The sequence below is a fragment of the Chiroxiphia lanceolata genome, chromosome 8, assembly GCF_009829145.1.
Source record: "Chiroxiphia lanceolata isolate bChiLan1 chromosome 8, bChiLan1.pri, whole genome shotgun sequence".
Taxonomy (NCBI): Eukaryota; Metazoa; Chordata; class Aves; order Passeriformes; family Pipridae; genus Chiroxiphia; species Chiroxiphia lanceolata.
The window spans coordinates 4,118,993-4,135,757 of NC_045644.1; the positions used below are offsets into that span (position 1 = coordinate 4,118,993).

General features: G+C 42.9%; 1 long non-coding RNA gene across 1 annotated transcript; it reads right to left on the minus strand.

The window, feature by feature from the left end:
* Nucleotides 1–1,024: 1,024 nt before the first annotated feature.
* LOC116790380 lies at nt 1,025–8,027 on the minus strand. The gene is made up of 5 exons (XR_004358331.1): nt 7,949–8,027; nt 6,943–7,101; nt 3,964–4,100; nt 1,764–1,950; nt 1,025–1,292 (listed from the first exon to the last, which is right to left on the minus strand). It is a non-coding gene; the product is annotated as an uncharacterized LOC116790380 (long non-coding RNA).
* Between the last annotated feature and the right edge of the window lie 8,738 nt (nt 8,028–16,765).

Genomic DNA, 16,765 nt, shown 5'->3' on the forward strand with positions numbered 1-16,765 from the left:
GTGTAGATTTTTTATTCGCTGCACACTCTCACAGTCTGAGCTTCCCAGCAGCCTGGGAATATTTTCTTCCTTGAGTATCCCCTCCACTCCCCTAATGCTGCTCCTCTGAAAACCAACACCATGGCAGAAACATTGCTGATGATTTAAAACTGCTCCCATTTTCATACTTGGGGGGTAATTCCAGCCTGATCTTCACTTTGGAGAAGCAGATGTGAATCTGTGTAAATTAATAAATGACAGTGGAGACGATCACACTAATGTGTTACGAGTCTAAATGTGGAAGCAGCTTTTCTCAGCTGCTTCCAAACGCAGTGTGGGTACAATTTTCTATTCCATGGCCAGCATAAAGGAAATAAATAAAGCAGAGATTCCCAATCTGTTGTTCACGGATCCACTGGAGTCTGCTGACTTCCAGTTCCCACATAAGCAGTGAAATCTACGGTCACTGAGCTTGGATTCAATACATAAGAGCCAACATGTCCTACTGGAAATTTTATTGGTAGCCCACAAAGAAAAAAAGGATGAAGCCTACTGAATGCTAAAGCACATACAAATAGAGCATTAGATCTCTCACATATGTCCTCCCAGGAAAAAAATCCCACAGAAAGCACTAGGAATTAAATCTATAGAAATGTAATACAGCTCTATGGAAATTCCTCTGAAGGCCTATAGAATTTACTACAGCAGGGAGTCCTTTTCAGAGCCCCTTTTTTCAGACAACTTGCAGAAGGATGTAATTCTAATGAATGGGGTTTTTTAAAAAAAGTAATAGATTGACAATAATCTTCTATTAAATTATTTTCCATAGGAGTATTGGCAGCAATAGCCATTAACATTATTTTATAAAACTGGAGGGATATATTGATCAGTGGATCCATTCTGTCCTGACACAGAGAACTGGGGCGATTTATGTTGCTATTCATTGTCAGGCAAAGGGTTTTGTTCCTTTTTTTTTTTTTTAAACATCTGGTATCCCTTGAATAATTACTTTAATTAAAATAAGAGACTATTTTATATGCTTTCCTTTACAAGAACTTTGCCTTCATGCTCTCTGGCAAATCCACTACTGCTGCTGTGTAAATACAGCAACACTTATTGGTCATTTAATACTTTCCATGGGTTTTCTGTGGTTTAAGATGCAATGTTCCTCTGGGATTCCCAGCTCTTGGACTTTGTCTGAGCCTCCCCAGATCACACGGAAAGGAGAAGCTGGAATAGCAGGGCTTGGTGATGAACAAGGGATTGGTTCCAAGGGAAGGGACAGCACAGCGAGTGAAGTACAGGCAGCCAAACTGGAAAAAGAGAGGGAATCACAGAATTATGGAATCATTTGGACTGGAAAAGCCCTCTCAGACCATTGAGTCCAACCATTCCCTCAGCACTGCCAAGGCCACCATTAACCTGTGTCCCCAAGTGCCACATCCACAGGCTTTTACATCTCACCGGGGTGGGGACTCCACCACTGCCCTGGGCAGCTGTGCCAGGGCTGGACAGCCCTTTCAGTGAAGTAATTTCCCCAAAATCCACTTTAAACCTCCCCTGGCACAACTCGAGGCAGTTTCCTCTTGTCCTATCTCTTGTTCCCTGGGAGCAGAGCCTGACCCACACCTGGCTCCACCCTCCTGCCAAGTTTCCTTGCCCTCAGGGGTGGGTGACAAAGGAACTGGGAAGAGGTGAGGATACAGGCTCCAGGAACTCCTCCTGCCCCAGCCTTTCCCCCTTCCAGTTATGAATGATGGAGGAAAAATTGTAATGAAAACAACCTTTCGTGCCTTGCAGCGCAGGGTTTTGTGAACTGATGAAAACATCCCGTAGAAAATATTGAGTATATTTGTTTTGTCTGTTTTCTCTAGATCCTCATTAGTTTTATCCTTATCATCATCTCTAATCCTTCCCACAGTGAGGTGGCAGAGTCAGTTTTGTAAGGATCCATCAGGGAAAAGCAAAAACCTGGGAAGGAAAAGCTGTTTCTGCCTTTGATGATGCAAATATATCTGGAAAGAATTTTCTTTTTATTTTATTTCTTGTTGTCTCCTCAAGTGTCCTTCATTTCATCTTCCTTTCCCTCACTTACCTAAATATTGTCTAACTGCAGGGAAGGAAAATATTGAATTCCACCAAATTTGGGGAGTTGACTTCACAGGAGCATGAACTTGGTATTTTATTTTCTTGAAAGAAAAATGTCTGTGCTCTCCATGCTAAATCCAGGGAAGTCAATAGCCAAAATCTTAATGCCTTACTTCCCTGGGAGCAGGATTCAGCTCAGCAGGGATGGACAGTAGCTAAGCTGCCACCTCCCATTCCCTGGAGATCTTCCCAGGGCAGCAGTAATCAAAATAATTCATTTGCAGTTCTAAGCCTTTGATGCATGACTGTTGAGAAAGAAGATTTGCAAAAGCTGTGACAAACTTACACCTCAGCTTTCAGAAAAGGAGAAAAAAAAATCTGTTACTGGAAAATTTGCCAATTTTTTCCCTCTAGCTCTTAATGCACAGCAATCCATTTGACCGTATAATTATTACTTAAAGGAAAGGAGTTGGTAAAAGAAGCGTAATTTATGCAGATGAACAAGGAAACAGATGAGAAATACTGAAGAAATATTAGAAGGAAAACACAAAATAACACAGAAACATTGCTGTGAACTGCTGTCAGACCTAAATCAAAGTCAGAAAGGAACACAGATTATGCCACCATCAGTTTTTGTTGGAGGAGGAAGAATCTTGGCAATCAAGATTATCTGATAATTACCTTTCTTAATGCATTAAATTCACTCAGCTTCACCTTCAGGCATTTAGCTGAAGAAAATAATGACACACATCCTCATGTTTAATGGTTAAACTCTATTTCCAAGAAATCTATTACATGTGGTGTCATCCAGAAACCCACGCAATAAAACATCTTTAAAAGAAGCACTGATAAAAAAGGATGGGGTTTGGAAACATAAATAGCAGTTGTTTGCATCAAAATATTTTAATGTACAGGCTTTATTAATACTAATGAAAGTTTGATTGTCTTTCCTAATTAGCTCCCCACCCTCCTTTGTCAGGATCAGCTGCAGAACAAACCTTCTTCTGCCAGCATCTCAGGATGCATTAGACCTCATTAAACATCATTTTTAAATGAACATTTCATTTAAAAGAGATTAATTTTTAAAGCATGCCAGCGCTTGAAAACGAATCTGTAAAATTATACAGCTGCTGAAGAAATACCTCCACCTCCTAATTCACCAGTATTTATGGACAGATAAGTCCACGTGCTGCTCCTAACGAGGTTTGGAGAGTCTGTCTGACAGTCTACTGGCTCACAGAGGGACTTTGCCAAGGGCCCGACCCTTTTCCCACAGGATGTGCAAACCAGCCTTGGGCAGTAGAACACACATCATCCTCCTAGTCATAGAAACACGGGGAAGAATAAATTTAACCTGAGTCTGCTTTTAATCCCTTCCTACAGATGAGGACATGTCCCTCACAGGCAGTACCTCCAAGACCAAGTCCTGGTGGTTTGACCCTGATCTCAGGGGAGCAGAGGCTCAATCCAGCACATTCCCCATGGTGGAGACTCCTCCACAGCCCACTTCTTTCCCAGACCCTATCCACTACTATTTCCAAAGGAGTTATGGAGTTTCACCTTGAAATACTTTCCAGGGTGGTGTTGGAGTATTCTGGGTGTCTGAATTAGTCACACCAGGCCGGAACCAGAACCTTCTATGGCTCACTACCATCGTCGTGGAGTCAGCATGGGACAAGGAAAATGGCCCACAGCTGCTTTGTAAATACAGAATGAAACATCATTTTTAGGTAAAGTTTGGGTTCGTCTTACAGAAACTGAACAATTTTTTTATTTTAATGAACAATTTGCACTGAAAAAATGGATATTTCTACTTGAGAACAAGTGAGGTTTATGTCTTCTGCATGTACACATTCATGTGCTTCAAGAAGAACTTGAGAAGGTGGTTCTTCCCACCTGGATGCCCTTTATCTGATGACAGGTTTCCCCTACAGCGTAAATTGGACATTTCTGACACCAAAAGACCAAGAAATTTAAAGTAATTCTTCTCAAACAAGTTGGCTGTGGACTCTGTCATGTCTCCAGCTAATCCACTGAAAGACAGAGATGGAAAACTATCAGTCACATCATGTGAAGAACTGCCTTAACAGTGCATAATGAAATGGAATTTCTTACAGGATTTGGGAAAAGAAATTAGAGATTACTAGGACAGCTTATTTCCTTCTGTGCTAATATGACTCTGGTGACTCCCACGGGACTCCTGCCTGTCATCGACCTTAATTTAAGTCAACTCTTCAGCAAAGTCTGGGAGTACATATGAAAATTTTATAACTCTGCTGAAGTCTCAGTGGAGTTGATGAGATTTGGGCATTATCTTTGAGACCACAAATACTAAAATGGAAGCTGAATTGGCTTTCACTTGTTATCATGTAAAAGTGTTCCTGTTATTTATTTCCAATGTGGATTGCTTAATTAGAAACACAGGTGCATTCACTGGGCTGTATTTTGCTGCTCAACTTAAAAAGCCATTTTTAAACTACTGATACAAAGCAAAACAAATACTTGCTGTTTAATTGGTTTTACTAAGAGCAATTTTAAATTAGTAAATTTTGGGGGGAATTAATTCATTTTAATTGTACAATACAAATATCTATCTGTTAAGCAAGCACCCACAAAATTAATAGGGGAAAGGAATAAAGGTATTTTCAGTTATTAAACATTACTAAAAGTGATGGAATGGACAGCTTCTGTGTCAGTTACTAGTGATTGGCCATTATAAATAAGATTTTCCCTTCTTTTATATGATATTATTTTGGTTATTTGTTATGCAGACTAACAATTAAAATACTTTATTTATGACCGAGAGAGTAATTCTACTCTACCCAAGTTAAGCCTCCAGTGTATTTCTCCAGGGTCAACACCTACACAGTTACAAATGCCCAGTAAAGTGGAGGTGAGCAGTGCTGAAGGCACGTGTCACAAACATTTTGTGCTCCACTTGGAAAAGCCCAACTTGGCCTAAGAGAGCCTGTTCATCAGCACTTGGGAATCAGCTGTAGGAATGCCCCAGTAGCTTTCCTTGAGCTCTTATGGTGGTGCTGGAGAACAAAACTAGTTTTTATCATGCAGTTGCTTGCAGCTGATGATCACATATTATCAGCATATGTGGCATTATCCCTGTTCTGTGCAGGACTCCTGGAGAATGCTGTTAAGTTGGTCCTTCAGCTCTCCCAGGTGAAACAGCCACATTTAAACCCTGATTCTGTGCACATTAGTTACTTCAGCAGATTCCCTGGAGTTTACTGCAGGAGAAATGCAACCCAGATTTGGTCATTAAATTTAGATTCTTTCTGCTCATCTTATTTACACAGCCAAAAAATGACATTTGTGTCATTTTTCTTTCCAACGGATGGAATAAAATCAGCTGCATAACAAAGTGTCCTTGATCATGAACTATATAAAACAAAGCATTTATTTGGAATTCCAAATACACAAAAGGAGTAAGAAGGTGAGTGAAAAATAAACCTGTCAAAAAAGGAAGGGTCCGATTTTCCAGGTATAGTACAGATCATATTCCTAAAATGGCTGGAGCAGTCTGAAAATATTGTTCCAAGGGAAATATCCTGGGTCCCTCTGACAGATGTATCTTAATTGTTGACTGACTGAGGTTTTAGGTACCTGCATGGCAGGCAGTGAGCAGGGGCAGGAGGGTTCATCTCATGTAACTGCTTAATCTGTAATGGAAACCCTGCAGAGACACAGAGAGCATCCAGTCTAATGTCTGCATTCCCCTCTTCCCAACAGCTATATACAAAGTTTAACCTCTAGACAGCAATCCAATACACTGAAGTTAAACATGAGGATGGTCATACTTGAGACCAGAGGTTCATCTCGGGCAGAGTCCTCTCTTTTAGAGTAGCCCGACCACTGCTCCACTCACTAATTGCAAATTGAGGATTTTTTTTAGCAAGAGGAGACTTTTATGGGTTTATTAATCCCTCACTGGGCTTCCTTTAGATGAGAAGATGCATTTCTGCCTCTTTGAGGCTACAGGAAGCAATAGGAACATTCTGGTGTCATTCTCCACATTGAATCCAGGTTTTAAAGCTGAAAAAGACCTTTAGGACCACCAAGTCCAAGTGTCAACCTTGCACTACCACCATGGTCACCACTAAACTCTGTCCTTAAGAGCCATATGTACACGTTTTTTGAACAATTCCAGGAATGGTGACTCCATCTTTTCCTCTTCCAGGTCCTCCAGGTTTCTTCATCTCCGAGCCTGCTCATCAATCAGATTGGCAGCAGTGGGTCTCTCATTTGCATACAAGTCTTGGGACAAAGGAGGCGGCCCTGTGTTCCAGGCACTGAGGACAATGGAATCGACCTCACAAGGAAGTGTTCTCTCCAGGAGACACTCAGCTTGAGAGGACTCTGCCTTTCCTCCCAGCACTGCAGGTGGGCATCCACAGCTCACGAGCTCAGACATCTCCCTCCCACCACACGCCTGGCACCAGCTGGGCAGGGGGAAACCCTCACATTTTGGTGCCTGTGCCCTACAGTTTGTGCCAGTTTTATATGACACCACCAATGGCTACCAAAAAAAATCCCAATGCAAAACAAAAGATCTCAGTCCTGGCTGTCTGGCTAAGGGTCCAGAGCAATTTCAAAGGATGTAGGGAATTATCAAATGAATTTAGGTGCCGACCAGGTCAGGCAGTCCTGGGGAGCTGACTGGACTGGTTTGCAATCTGAGACTCTGGGTAGAATGGATTCAAGCCAATATTAATAATTGCTTTACTAGTGGTTAATTGAGGTTCTTTGTTTAGGATCTACAAATTATAATTTAGGGTCTGAGGCATCTGTCATTCCCTTCCACAAAAAATTAAAGCACCTGGATGACAGTATTGCTGTTTTTCGGCTCCTGTTGAGACATACAAGTTTTGGGATCTTGGGGTTTGTAACATGCTTATTTTATGTAGTTCAGTGTTTTCCTTGTTTAATTTGGTCCTTTGGAAATGACTGGAACCACGGATATCCTCTGGGTGACCACCTTTCACCAGGGGAATCATCCATCAGCAATACAACCAATTTTGCCTACATTAAAAAGGAGCATCAGAACTCTACACCACCATTTTTCCACTTTATTTGTGCAATAATGTAAAGGCCCAAACCAACTCAGGATTATGCAAAATACCAGGACATGAAGCATCTAATTACATTCTGACTTTACTGCTTCCCAACACCCTAAGTCAAAATAGGTGAACTATGAAGAACATGAAATAATTGCAATCATTATCACATAAAATGTACTGTACATGAATTTAGAGTGGTTTTGGGCTAAATCTATCTTTAGCTTAGCCCCATGGTATAAAGTCCCATTTATGCTAATAATTCCAAACCCCAGATCAGGGGAGTGCAGCAGAGCTTGATGAAAGCCAGATCTGGGGGGGTGGCTGGAGTATTTAATTCCTATGGTGCATGAGAAACTACTCTGCCTAAGACATAGAGGATATTATTCTGTTGATGTTACCTCTGGCAGAGCCTCATGGAAGACAAGTGGTAAAAAAAGAATCGACCTCTCAAGATCTGGGCCTTGCATTGCTGAATTTTCATGATAATATATCGAGATAGAGAACTTTAATTGCTTATATCTGTGCAAAATTTTATGAGATCTTCTACAACCCTGCAGTTCAATCCCTTTGCTCTTAAAATCACCTTCTTAAATAAATTTTTAAGAAAACCCTCAGCTCAGCTCTACTCTTTTATCCTTTATTTATGCTTTGTTTAAAATTATCAGAGTTGATAAGACTGAGCGGGGTTGCTTTGCACCTCTCAGAAGATGTGTGCACATTAAACATACTGGCAATATTTATTTATTCTGCCATCTGTCCCACCAGCTCCACGTTCTCAACAGTTTGGCCTAGAGAGGGCCAAAAATCACCTGAGCATCATAAAGCGAGTCCCCGGCTGTCAGCAGAACACATTGAGCCCACAGCTGCTGTCCTGCTGCCTGATTTAATGAGGTTCCTAAAGTACGTGGACAAGGATTCGGGCTCCGGGTTGCCATGGCGATGGGAGCGGGCGCCGGGAGCGGGTGTGGGCAGCATCCCGATCAATAGGGATCAGCTCACGGCCCACCGGCCCCGCAGACGCGCCGGAGCCCGGTCCTGCCACACGGACACGCCGGAGCGCAGAGGTGGGAGAGCAGCTCTGCCCTGACGGCCGGGCTGGGCTCAGGACATGGGCCCTGTCCAAGGGGCAACACTCTGCACCGAGATAAACGCCTTGTTTGTTGCTCTGTCCGTCTGTTCTCCCACTACTTTGCAGAGTGTTTCACATCCTCTGAACTCAATCGCTTCCCTCAGGTCCCGGGAGAAACTCAGAATCATAGAACATGCTGAGTTGGAAGGGACCAAAAGGATCCTTGTGTCCAACTTCTGGCCGTGCGCAGGACACCCCAAGAATCCCACCATGTGCCCGAGAGCGTTGTCCAGACTTAGTCAATATTACATTCCCAGGGGAAAGGATCCTTCCATGGTTGACTCAAACATCATCACAGTCTACAGTTTCCTTGGGAGGGGCAGAGGAGGGGCAGGCACTGATCTCTGCTCTACGAGGACCAGGGAGAGGACCCCAGGGAATGGCCTGGAGTTGTGTCAGGACAGGTTTAGGTTGAATATTAGAAAAAGATTCTTCCCCCAGAGGGTGGTTGAGCACTGAACAGACTCCCCAGGGCAGTGGGCACAGCACCAGGGCTGACAGAGCTCAAAGAACGTTTGGATGATCCCCTAAGGCACATGGTGTGACTCTGGGGATGGTCCCGTGCAGGGCTAAGGGTTGGACTTGATGATCCTTGTGGGGCCCTTCCAACTCAGCATGTTCTGTGGGTCCATAATCTCTGAATTTCCCGTCACTTTTAGCAGCATGTTACTACACTAGAGCAGTGTCTGTGCTTCTGAAGCCAAAGGCTTTTCTACTGAGTCAATTCACCTGTTTTCAGAAGACAAACATTCGTATGCAATCTGTGATTCATGTAGAAGTTTCCTCACCCAGAAAGAACTAAAAACCAGAGTAGCAATCCAGCAACAGGGAGAAAACATGTCATCCCAAACAATTCAGGTTGGATTCCCACGTGCTTCCAGCACAGCACACAGGGACAGATTTTTTTTCCACGTATTTTAAAAACTAAAATATCATAAGTGTATTTTTCCTCCTGTGCAGAAGCATGAAAGGTGTAATTTTAGCTATTTACGTATATCCGGAGCACTCAAACCTGAATGAAAGGTTGACTCAGAAAATCATACCCCCCAAAAAACCCAACAGTTAAACATATTTTAATGATTAGTACAAATCTCGTTTTACCACCTGATAGTCTTGCAAGATTATGCTTCAGATTCAAAGGAAGGAGCTTTTTGCCCCTTTCCCACCCCTTCTGACAGGAGCATTCAGACGTGATCTTCCAGCCTGGAATATTAAAGCCCAAACAGCACCATATCAGACGGATTAGTCACACATGTTTACGTTGCAGTGGCCATTCAACCCCTCTTGTCCTCAGATGGATCTTAACAATACAGCAAACAGCTCCACTGTGTAACAACCAAAGTGGGTAATCAAGGCCTCTGAACAGAGAGGGAATTAAAGGGTTTGGAGTTTCTGTGAAAGCAGCAAAAGATGTCATCAAAGTTGGTACAAACTGACATTTAAGGAAGTGTCACATCAAGTCTCAAAAAATGTTATAAATATGTTGTAAGGGTAGATGAAAAAGCACAACAGCATGATGACAAAAATTTAATCCCTCTGGGATCAACTTAGAAAATAGGATCCACATTTCAAGCAAAGAAATTCCCCAAATAACCCATTCCTCTGCACATGAAAAAGCATCAATAATCAGACCTGTTCTCGACATGGCATTTTGTCACTCATCGAATCCTCTGTATCCCGAGAGTGAAAACAAATTCCAGAGGAATTCACCTGGGGAGTAGGAATTTCCTTCTGTAGAAACCAATACTGTCATTTTTCTACAGTTCTGAGCAGATGTTACAGCTTAAGCTGCTCACCAAAACGAAGCCTTCAGTGCTAAGCCCTCAGGAGCTTGTAGCACCAGCGATGTAGCGTGGACAGCACGGCCCGTGTCACTCTGTGGGATGTCACTCATCCAGGTTGGGACTGGTGCAAACACAGCAAACAAACACAGCCCACACACTTTTGTTCACAGCTGGTGATTTATGTTATGCCATTTACCACAGTGAGAGGTTTCATCGGGGATCTCCGACAGACTGGATTTCCTCATCAAAATGGTGCCATCTTCAAACACAGAGTGTTGTTTTCTGAAATTTCCTTGTCCGGTTTTCCCGTGGCAGATAGAGAGGCCAATGGATATCTACAGCTTGTAGGATTGCTTCAGTTAAAGGAATTTGTGAGCTTGAACCAGTTCAAAACATGCTGATCTACAAAACAAAATCCACAGCTCTGCTGGTGCTCACTGCCAGTCCTGGTCAGTCCTACCAGTTGTAGGAAGAGGACACTTAAGGGCAAAGGCACATGTAAAGTCCCTCCAGCGACAAGTGGAGCATTTCAACCCTACATCACAAAGACACATCTCATCTTGGCAACCTATTCTTGGCAAGAGGCTACTTCTGGCATGACATTTCATTTAGTACTTTTCAATCAGATTGGGTTTTATGGCATGTTTGTGACATCTTTGGCTTCCTTTGAGTTGTTGGAATGGATTAAACTAGGAAAGAGAATCTACAGTTCACTTGGAAACGGAGCTGAGGGCTGGTAACATCTTACCCTGTGACCACATGGGCTTCAGTGGCTGGTCATGAAACGCTGCAGTTCATGCAAAACATCATCCCACTGTTTGCACAGGACCTGGCCCCACCAAGTAAAGACAAGACTAAAAGATCAGTACCAATCTCTGCACTTAACCAGATATTCATACTACTCCAATTGCCCAAATTAACAAAATTGTGTTTGCTCTACCTGACAGCTGTGTAGTATTTCTGTGATGGCCAATCCTCATTTAAACAAGAAATAAAACTAATGGCACTGACCTTGCCATTGCAAAGGCAAAAAAATCTGTTATTGAACTTGGTTCGAGGTTCAGAACACACCTGAAGAAAAAGGTAGCACTAACAAAAACTGACTCAGCTGCCCAAGGGCAGGCAAATGAACAATTGCAATGTTGTTTGAGACATTCAGTTTACTACAGGAGCAGATGGATGGGTGGAAAAGCATTGACTGATTTGCTCATTGCTTTTCTATATTTCACTATGAGTCTTTCCTTTCACCAGGAGTCTCTCACCTGGGTTGAACTTCTCGGACTGACCAGCCCAGAGCATCCACTGGGATGGCAGCAGAAACTTCCTGTAAAGGGGCACTGGGATAAAGGAATTAATCAAAGCCTTCCCTGAAAACCTAAGGCTGGTGTCTCCACTGCCACCACCAGATAAACCTGAAAGTGTAATCCTACCCAGTTATTTCTGCAGTGCTAATTTCCACACAAAGCATTTCTCTAAAGCTGAGAGGTCCAGAAAACTCTGGCTTGGGATTACTTTTTTTTCATTTCTATTTTATGAAATATACAGAAACTTTAAAATAAAATTTAAGTCTTTCAGATTGAGGTTGTTCTCACAATATACAGACTCCGGATTTGTTGTTGTAAGTGAGGGCTCTGTTCCATCTTCTGCACAAAGACACAATTCTGACTTCTCTCCCAGCTTGGATATTAAAAGTTAACTTCAAATCCCTTCATGAAATGGATGTTTATTCTGGGGGTTTTTATGTGCAGTTTTTGGCATAGTGTGATTTGGTTTATACTTACTTTTCCCCACCATAGCTATAATCTCCTCTTTCAGGATAGTGAAGCGTTCTCTAATTGGCTTTTATTTTGCTTCATACACTCTTTGCACCTCATAACAGAGCTCTGAAGAGCTCTCATTCTGCTGAAAAAGTTCATGTGGAGGCTGTGCTTGCTATAAAGTACGATGGAATCAGTTAAGCGAGACGATTCTCTGAACACACATCACCAACATCAGTCTCCACGAGCCTGTATCTCAGGGAAGCATCAGTCCATAATAAGACCATATACAACAGGGAGTGATGCCATCAGAGCATGTCCTACTGAAACACTTGTTCTTATGAAGTCCATGAATATTGCTTTTAAGTGTAAAAAAAGTAATCTATTCTAGAAAGACACTTATGAACAGAAAGGGGGAAAGAATACTCTCTGATCTCTTGAGCCGAGCTCTCAAGACATCAATGACTATGCACTCATTTATAATCTCCACTAATTTACTGGCTGCCCTAGAGACACACTTTGATCTTTGGGAAGATCTACTGTATCTCTCTGCTTTGCAACAGGCAATAAAAACGGTAACCCCTTATAATAAAGTGGTCTAAATAATGTAGTCATAGCATCTAGCCCCCAATTCATCCAGGAAGATGCCACCTTCCACCCTACATTCATGGCATAAATATTCATCACCAGCGTGGGAAGGCTTGGCTGTGTACAACAAGTTTTGTAGGAGATGTCCTTTCTCTGCAAGCACATGTGCTGTGTGAAAGTCTATGTAATTAATGTCAAGGATCAGTGCTACAAAAAACAAAACCAGAAAACTCAAATAAAACTCAGAAAAAAAGCAAGGCCCCAGAGCTGACAGACATTTTTTAATATTTTGGCCTAAATAATGAATAAGGCTCCTAAACAAACACTCTTAGGATTAGCCAAGATTATGAATGTTTCAATACTATAAAACAATAAAAATCAAAGCCAAATATAACAGCATTATTTAGCATATGGTACAGATAGAGGAAGGATAATAAAGTAATTTGAAGAGCTAAAAGTCACCCATTATAGTTTCTGAATTTGTAGATCCTTTGTACAGCCTTTGGGGCTGCACAAAATCCCATGGGAAGCACTTTTCTTAATTGTGTATCTAAATTTCATTTTGCTGGAATAAAATGGATTAAATGTTTTCTGCAGTTAGAGGGACGAGGCATAAAGCACCACCAAGAACCCCAGATCTTCTCTTCATTCACTTTCTACCACCCAGGGTCACTCTGGAAGAGGGATCCAACACAGAGCAGGATTAATGACAGCACAGTTGTGGGAGCTTGGATCATGTCAGGATCAGCTTCCCATCCCCGTGTACCTGTCTGGGAATCATCTGCTTAACAAACAGCACAGTGCATCCACACAATCTCTTGGCAGCATGCTTCCAGCCATGCCTGGAGCTGGAATGGAGAGCAAATTACCCACTTGTAAGCCAGTCAATATTGAAGGAAAAACCAGATTTGCAGCTGACTTCGCAGAGGTCCCTTTGTAAGAACACAGGTGTCACACAGGAGTTGGTTTGTTTCTTATGAGAAAGCCCTTCTTCAGTGTCAGCAATGAAATAGCAGCACCATATGCCTCTGTACCTGTCCACACTTGTTGATCCATGGATACGAGAGGCAGCACATGCACAGCATGGGAAATGACAGAATACACATCTGGATGCCAAAAAGCATTTACTGCAGCAGTTGCTCTGGGAACTGTCTTTCCCACTGAGTAGCCAGATACACAAGGCTGAAATATTACCACAGGGCAGGCAGATCCAACAGCAGATTAAAAGGTAACAAAAAGAGAAGAAACACAGAGGTATTTGGGAAAAGAGAATTAGAAACGCAAACACACCTCCTGTCCCAGAACAGACCCAAGTCCTTGAGGGAGTGAAACAGAAAGAACCGAATTTTCACATGCAACCAAAGCCCAGAGGAGCCAACACAGACAGAGGCCACAGCATGAACACACTGCTCTTCTGGGAGCTCAGCCTGGGGGAAAACAGGGACACTTTGGCACAAGTGAGGCCAGACATGCTGTTGCTGGCCTGCAGTAGCAGCTTTGCTCCCCAAAATGAGCTGGGTGTGAGGGGCCTCAGGGTGGCAGGAACACATGACAAGAGGCAGAGATGTGTACCCTACAGTGGGCAGCCTACTGAAGCAACAGGGACAAGCTCTGTGGGGTGCTCCCACAGCACCTCCTCAAAGTGCAAAGGATCCAGGTTCTGGATGTCCCTTCAGAGAAGGGCCACAGACTCCAGACTGGATGGACCCAGTGTTTTCCCCCATTTCAGACTCCTTTCTGACCCTGTCTCACGCTGAGCTCATCAAGGCTCCCACACTTTGCAGATCCTGCTGCCCTGAGACAAGCAAATTCTCCCCTCTGCAGTGGCCTCTCCCTGGTCACAACCCCAGAGGTTTTATGGGAAATAACTTGGCCAGGCTGCACTGCCCATAGGGGTGAGGAGCTTCTTCTCCCAAGAAGCAGGAGATATGGACACCATGGAGACTTGTGTCTCCTCTTTCCCCCTCACAGCTGCACTCCCATGGGCTCCCCAATTCCCCATCCATGTCAGTACTGGGTTATTTGGCAGCAGAGGGGGAATCCACTGAGATCTATACATGCTTTATACACACATGCATAAAAAACAATTGTGTAGGGTCACATAGCTAGAATCTATCCATATGGAACATCATTCCATGTATGGAATAACTCCCATAGTCACAAAGAAGAAGAAACAGGAATGTCTTTTCTGGCAGAAAGGGCAGATGCAAAGACCTGGTGTGATTTCTCCACAGGCTTTCTGCTTTCTTGTAGGTGCCTGTGACCAAAATTAATGTCCAAATAGGCAAAGCTAATCACTCACAGTGGCTTCAATAAGTGAGCTATTCATACTCAGGACAGATTGTACTTCACATTTATTCTGAATCTTTCATCCTAAGACTATAAGTGTTCTTTGCAAAACTGCAACACAGAAATGGGATCCAAACCACTAACTTCATTAGAATTAATGATTAATCCTATCCAGAAGCCAACCCTAGACCAAACACCAATGCATACAGTCATTTTCTCAGGCAGAAGCAGCAATGCTCTGTAATGTCTCTTCACAGCAATAAACTGGAGGGAAGGAGAAACCCCCAGTGATCAGGTAACAAGGAAGGAATATGGAGGTAGGTGACATTTAGTTTTCACTACAGGAGGAATGTGTGTAAGCTCCAGGAGAGGCACTGGAGATATTCTTGCAGGTCAGTTTATTATTGCTATCCAAAATGCCATCTATGGCCATGGAGTAGGGACCTGAACCATCACAGGGGTGTGTCACAGGTTACCCAGCAGCACTGCCAGTGTTGAAAGTTTATATCCTTGAGACAGGAGCACAGGGTTTGGCCAGAGCTCAGCTGGGACATGGCTGAGAGGAGTAAGAGAGAAAGAAAAGGGCAGAGAGAATACTGGAAACAGAGAACTGGGATACAGGACGGGGAGCGGGGACTCTGGAGAGTCTGGCTGGCTCTGCTGACCATGGATGGAAAAGGAAGAGATTTACTGCTGCTGTTGGAGCAGACTCCCTGTCCCCTATTCCTGGTGGCCATCCCTGTTGAGTTTTCCATCCGGGATGATAGTTTGCCCAGCAGCAGGAGCTGCTCTGGCCATGTAGGGGTTTGCAGTAGCAATGGATAAGAGCCATGGCCATTTTGCTTCCTGTACAGTCTCCTGCTCCAGGCAACTGCCTCATTTGCCTGAGCCTGGAGGGAACTCTGGCCCCGTGTTATTTCCAAGATGTCACAAAAACACTTTATTCAATACCAAAACACTCCTCAGTCTGATCAGGCTGACAGACATCAGGTGCTCCATGGATTCAGATGCCCCGGTAGAAAGCCAGACAAATAATGCTCAAGTAAGTGAAATACTATGGATTGCACTAAAGAAACATAGGAGAACTTGATCCTGTAATTTGCCATGGATAAATGAGCTATTTTTTTCCATTTACACCACATCTTTGTCAACCATTCATTTTGGAAAGGTTGAATCTCCATGACTATGGGTGAAAAAGCCGAATTTAACTCACGGTATATAACATTTATAAAAGTTATGTATGTATGTGGCTGTCCAGTAAGATGCTCAAACTCAAACACATTGGGGTTTTTTATTTTTCTAAATGATCTTTTTTTAGGGAGGAAAAAAAATTGACGTGTAGAGCAAAGCCAATCCTGTTTGTGTCCTGGAGTGAGCACACACATGGGAGAGCACAGCACACTTCCCTTTTCTGTCCTCCCTTTTTTGCTCCTTTCACCTCCAAAGTATTTCAGTGCTTTGTGATCTTTTTCTCAACTTTGCAAAAACTACTCAAACACTGTTCAGAGTTGCATTTTAAGAGTTTCAATTTTTTGGTTTTCATTGTATTAAATTCATACTTTCTCTGTTGAAAGTTTCCTATTTCTGCCTTGCTGCACTACACCCCTGTTTTGGAATTTCAGGCACCTCTGGTGTGAAAATGAAAACTCCACTTTAAAACTGGGAGAGAGGAATCGTGTGCCATTTGCTGGAACAGGTTTCACACCAAAGTGGGAGCATGGAACATGCTTCTTCCTCATAATTGCCATGGAATTTGTGCAGAAGGAATCCGACACAATCAACAAAAATACGAACAAGAAGAAATGTGAGTTAATGAAATATCATGTACTTGGAATTGATACAAAGATCACAACAGCTCAGAGGAAGAACATTCCTGGGAGTAGGAAACTCCAGCTGCAATTGTGCAGTAAGTTTAGTAGAAATGGCCCCATCAACCGAGCAAAATGTCATGGTATGAAGTAATAATTTATTGAACTAAGAAAATTTTTGGAAAATGATACTAGGGTCTCTTTTCCTAAATGGATAGTCATATTTAATTAGGTTTAAGAGAAAATATGGCAAGGGATCCTCACACAACAG